The following is a 6,071-nucleotide window of genomic DNA, read 5'->3' on the forward strand; positions in this document are numbered from 1 at the left end:
TAAGAATCGGAGTTTTCACGAATAAAATAATTTAAATACCCAAATTAAGTTCTGAAAAGTTGGAATGAGAATTTGGGGATTTAAATATGATTTTTGGACTCAGTAGGTCCTTCCGAGTCAGAAAATGTGTTTTATGCGAAAAACCGTAAAAAAACTGCAAACCGGTAGTTGAACCGGTTGAACCGATTTAAGTCTGTCCGGTACTGTGCGAGAAAAAGTGAGGACAGTCGACCTTAGAAAAATATTAGGAATGGAAAACTGGGCGTCAGTGTTAAAGGTTTGGCCTAAAGTTGGACCGAACGGGTTATAAACGCTAACGGATTGGACCGGGCCCAAGTTGGGCCCAAATCCAACATATAAAAGCACCCTTTAATGAGCCTTAAGCTCATTTTCAGCAACCCACAAAGAAAGGGGCGCTGGTTATGAAAGAAGAGAGGAAGAAGGAAGTGGCACTATTCATCCTCAACTTCCGGAAGCCATAACTTTTGATCCGGAGCTCCGATTGACGAGCCGTTTGCGGCCACGCGAAGGTCTTGATGAGCTCTTTCTTTCTATTTAAAGAAATCTGGTAAGAGCTTGCATATTACTCTCCAGTTTTCTGCCCTAAGTTTCTGCACGATTTTGGTTATGAGTTTTGAGTAGATTTTGTGATTTTGCTTGTTTAGGTGGTCTCTAGTAGCGAATAATTGTTGGATTTTACCCCTACTCACATTGGATATGGTAAGGTTTTACTAAACCATTGTGTTTAGTTGTTTTATGTATCTTAGATTTTGATTTTAGTGATATATATATTGTTAGTTTGAGCTTTGGTGTTTGTTGGAGTTGGTTGAGGCTTTGGATCAAGTTTGATGGTTTTGTTTTGGTATTTGGAGCATTTGGGAATCGGCCAATGTATGGTTTCAGTTTTCTTTATGTAATATGTAATGTTTCTGGACAATTAGGCTAGTGACCCATAGGATAAGATTGAATTAAATTGGTTGTTGGGATTGTTGTATGATGATGATGTATAATGATTTGAGGATTTGAGTTGTTGAATGATGATTTATGATGAATTATGATGGGTTGATGATTTTTGAGTATATTGATGAATTATGATGTTGTAATGATAATATGGTGTGAAATATTTAGATTGAGGTGAAATGAGATTGAGTGTGATGCTTGGTATTGATAGATGATGAATATTGATGAATTGTGTTGGTGGGTGTTGAGATTTGAAGATGGATGTTGATTATGATCTTATGGTTGGTTATTGTAGTTGATGATGATTGTTGAGTATTATTGGTGTTGATAAGTTTTATAATGGACTTGGTTAATGTTAGATTTTGTTTGGTAATGATTATTGAAATTGATGAGGATTTGTAGTGGTTGTTGATGTTGTTGTTGGTTGATGATGATTATGAGTGTTTATGATGGTTTTGGATGTTAATGATTAAGGACTTTGATGGTGATAAATGGTGTAAATGGGAATATTATGTATGATTGAGTTGAGAGAGTAATGGTATGGACCTTGATGTTGTTTTGGTATTGTTTGGGGTATGGTTAGCTTGGCTTTGAATTGTGGAAATTGGTGAAATTGAGTTCTTGAATTTTTGGTAAAAAGTTGGTTTTTAGTGAACTTTGTTTGATCATAACTTTTGCCTCGGTTTTCAAAATCTGATGAAACTTATCTAGAATTAAAGATCTTTGAAAATCCTTTTAATCGATATAAAGTTTGTGAAATTTAAAATTTTGTAGAGGAAGTTATGATCATTCAAAGATGGTGTTGAAAATCTGAAATTCTGCAAAGTTGCAGAATTTTAGGATTTCTGATATGTGCGCACGCACAGCCTTGTGTGCCCGCACATCCCTGCGAGATTTTAAACCTGTATGTACACATGCGCAGGGGAAGGCTTCCTGTTTTGAGCGCTAGCATAGCTGGTGCGCGCGTATATCCAATGAGGGTTTACAACCTATGCATACGCACAGCCCTGTGTGCTCGCACACGTTGAGAAGATCAGTCTGTTGGGGGCGCTAGCACAGGTTGTGCGAGTGAACAGACATTGTGAATTTTTTTGGTACCTGTGCGTACGCATACGTTTTGAAACTTCCTAGGCCTGCGCACACACCCTTGTGTGTACGCACATGCCCTGTTTCTCAAACTTAAACTTTGTTTTCAACTATTTCACCTTCCCAACAAGCTTGTAAGCTTCTGCGACACCATTTTAAGACTTTGGGCTTAATTTCGGGTATTAGAACATGGGAAGGGTCCTAGGTAATTTACTTGGTATTACTTTGAAAAGTTAGAGAATGGAGACTTAGGTTTCTGGTGTACTGAGGATGGATATGATAGGTAAGGAAGGAGGATGGTATTGGAATTGAGGAATTGATGAACTAAGGAGTTTGGAATGGAACTTATGAATTTATGATGGTTGTGACGAGTATGAGTGGGAGTATGTTTAGAGGAGTGGCCTCTAAGATGGAATACGTGATTATGATATGCATTGTTCTCCGTCGTAGGGGCTGTGGTAGTCTCCTGCCTACGTTCGGATGTGAGAGTGAAGCTGAGCTTCTGACTCATATTTCTCGTAACCAGAGGAAGGTGGTAGGGCACTCATCCCTCGGAATTATTCCTCATGAAAATGCGATTTTTCTCTGATTGCAAGGTGGTAGGACATTAACTCACGGAATCATACGGCAACCAGAGGAAGGTGGTAGGGCACTCTCCCTCGGAATATTTTCCTTTGAAAGGAGAAGGTGGTAGGGCACTCATCCCTCGGAATTTTCCTCCTTATGCGCAATAGAGAGACTAATCTGGGAGTTGTCGACCGGATTTTCTGTCGGGTTGGCGATAACCGACATGTGATATCACAACCAATAGGGCAGACATTCATCATGTGCATCTTCTATATGCTTGTCTGCTTTGTTTACTTGAGTTTGTCTAATTGTTTAACATGCTTATCTGCTTCTTGAACTACTTGTCGTATATGAATATTATTTGTGTTTTACTTGTTTGCATTAATTATGATTGTCTGGTGCTGAGGAGGTTAGGTAGGCAGTGGCGATGGGATTGCGCGGAGGTTAGGTTGGCGAGGGCTGTGGGATACAGCAGTGTGATTAGTATTAGTTAGAATTCTTCTAAGTTTAGAAACCCGGTTTATGGTTTAAGTTCGTTAGTTATTTATTTTATTTTATTCTAAGCTTGGATATCCGTATGTGATGTGAAGTTCTAGGATTGCCTTCGGCGTCCCAGAGCCTTACATCTTACATCATTGGGAACTGTTACCATACTAAGAACCTCCGGTTCTCATTCCATACATTGTTGTTATTTTTCAGATGCAGGTCGCAACCCACCGCAGTGAGTTGGGTGATGGTAGCAGAGCGGAGGATCTTATTCTGTTTTGTTGTCATCTTGGTTATTTTTTTTACTTGTACTCTCACTTTTGTATTTTATTTTGCCTAGATGCTTTTATTTGAGAGAATAAAACTTGTATAAGCCTTTTTGAACTACAGTCTTTTAGTTATCTGTATATATGGCTAGCTGGCTTAAACTCCGCGAGCTGTGACTAGATTCTTATAATATTATGCTATGATATCTTGCTATATTGTATCTATTTCTTGTGATTTAAGTTTGTAGTTTTGCTAGTACATTTTGCGCTTTTCAAATTCTGATTTTGAGCTATATTCTTCATCAGGCTTCTATAATATATTACTTCCTTCTATATATAAATATGTATTAGCCTTAGGACTGTCGTAATCTCTGATTAACCTTAGCTTTACGACTAGAGGTAAGGCTTAGGATAAATGGGGTGTTACATTTTTCAGTTTTAGTGTATGTTATTTCATCAATCTTTTTTATTTTTTTTCTTTTTTAATATATGCATAAAGGAGCTCATATATGAATAAATATTTTTTGGCACGTTGCAAGAATTGAGTGGTTAACATTCATTTTATTATATTGATGTTTAATATAATTACAAAAAAAATTATGAAATTTAGAGTAGTTAATATTAATTTGTATGTTTTTAATTTTTTTAAAATAAAATTTTTTAAAACATATTTTCACTAATTTTAAAAATAAATAAGCAAATGTATTTGTTGTTATATAAAGGTAAAATCAGCTATTAAAATTGTTCTTCTTTATTTACACATTAATAGACTATACTTATTCAATATTTATATTATTTCTTTTGATTTGTATAATTATTCCAAGTTAATATTTAATATATATAAGATATATCTAATCGATATATATATATGAGTATTATACATCACCATCATTATCTACACAAATCTTAAAAACTAAAACGAAAAAAAAAAAACAATTATATATGAGATCAAATATTTTTTTTATTTTATAAGAGAGATTGTTATTAATAACAAAAAACACTAATTATAAAAAAAATAGATTAGTGAAAATTAATGTATTTTGATTTGATCAAATCTTCACATATTCCTAAAGTATGGCCCGCGTTTTGCACAAATTATGTACTAATCTATTTTATTATATTTATGTATATTTTATTTACCAAAACATTAATATATATTTATTAGAAGAGTTAATTTATTTATTTAGTACATATGTATATTGAGTAGTTAATTTTTTTTTTGTTATATTGATGTTTAATCTGATAAAAAAAAATCAACATATAAATTTAGAGTGGTTAATATTCTTTAATATTTTACTTAACATTAATATTTATCTTTTTAGTATTTTTTTAATTGATATTTTTTAGAGCACATTTAAACTATATTTATTAAAAAAAATATGTAGGTAAATTTATTGTTGTATAAAGATAAAATTATAACTACAAAGAATCTTTTTCTTTATACTATATAATATATCAAAATATATATACTTATTTAAAATTTGAATTATCTTTTTTATCTGTACTATTTCAGCCTGTATTTGTACAATTTAAATAAATCGAAACTTTTTCTAGTTCTTATCAATTCTTTTAAAGAATGAATTATATATTTTCCAAGTTTATTGAATGATAGAAAATGTGAGCAATTGACATTTTGATAAAAAAAAATAAATTAGACTTAAAAAATACCAAAATTATTAAAATCATCTTTGAGAATATTTGTGTTAGTTCGACCCAAAATCTCAACTTCATCACTAAATTTATGATTTCTTGCACAATACGATTGGTGACAGCTGTTCCTCATCTCTTGAACAAAAATAAATAAAAAAAAAATTAAGATAATATTCTAAAAATTATAGCTTAAATCAAAATATAACTTCCCAATATTTAAGAGCAAACAAAAAAAAATTTCATGAGAACCAAACAACAAGATAAAAATATATAAATAAATTTTGTCATTGATTAAAAATATATAAGTAAACATTGGTAGCTTTCATCAGATTTGATGGTGCCAATAAAAAAAACATTGTTCAGAAATGTTAGTTCGATATAAGCTTAATATCAGGAAATCAAATGCTATGGATAACATTGTTCGAGACTTTTATTGTAAAAAGAAACTAAAATATTATTCATACATTTAGGTTGTTTGCATGTTATCTATTTTCCAACCAGTATAAAGAAGTGCTTACCTCTTTAAGTAATACCACTGTAATATTTTTTTCATGTTCACCTAAAAAAAATTGTAATATTTTAGTTAACATTAATTTTTTTATTTTTTTTAATTGGTAAATTTTAGGACAAACTTTAACTAATTAAAAAAAATAGATAAATTTTAGGACAAACTTTAACTCATTAAAAAAAATAGATGAATTTATTGTACCCTAAGTTCAAATCAAGTTCAATACCTTTAGTTCAGAACTAAATAAGTAACACAAATTCGTCAATATTCTAATTAAAATTGAAACTACACAAGTTGAGTACCCTAAGTTTAGAATTTTCGAAAATTCTAAATTCAAAACAAGTTCAGTAGCCTATATTCAAAACTAAATAATCAACAATAAGTTCAAACACCAATATAATTCTTATAACTAATACCATAAGATTAATTTCAACATTTGAAATTCATTCCTAATATAACCCAAAACCAATTAAATATACAAAGTTGATATAATTAGGTTAAAAAGGGCTAACTTAATTAATCTTGTATCATTAAATAAATGCTTCAAT

The 6,071-nt window shown here is 31.4% G+C and overlaps 1 long non-coding RNA gene across 1 annotated transcript; it reads left to right on the top strand.

The window, feature by feature from the left end:
* Positions 1 to 410: 410 nt before the first annotated feature.
* Positions 411 to 3,497, top strand: LOC148566777 (uncharacterized). Its single transcript, XR_015880763.1, has 3 exons — positions 411 to 568; positions 666 to 720; positions 3,313 to 3,497. It is a non-coding gene; the product is annotated as an uncharacterized LOC148566777 (long non-coding RNA).
* The last annotated feature ends 2,574 nt before the right edge of the window (positions 3,498 to 6,071 follow it).

Source organism: Arachis ipaensis, chromosome B4 (genome assembly GCF_059453495.1).
Source record: "Arachis ipaensis isolate K30076 ecotype BB chromosome B4, ASM5945349v1, whole genome shotgun sequence".
Taxonomy (NCBI): domain Eukaryota; kingdom Viridiplantae; phylum Streptophyta; class Magnoliopsida; order Fabales; family Fabaceae; genus Arachis; species Arachis ipaensis.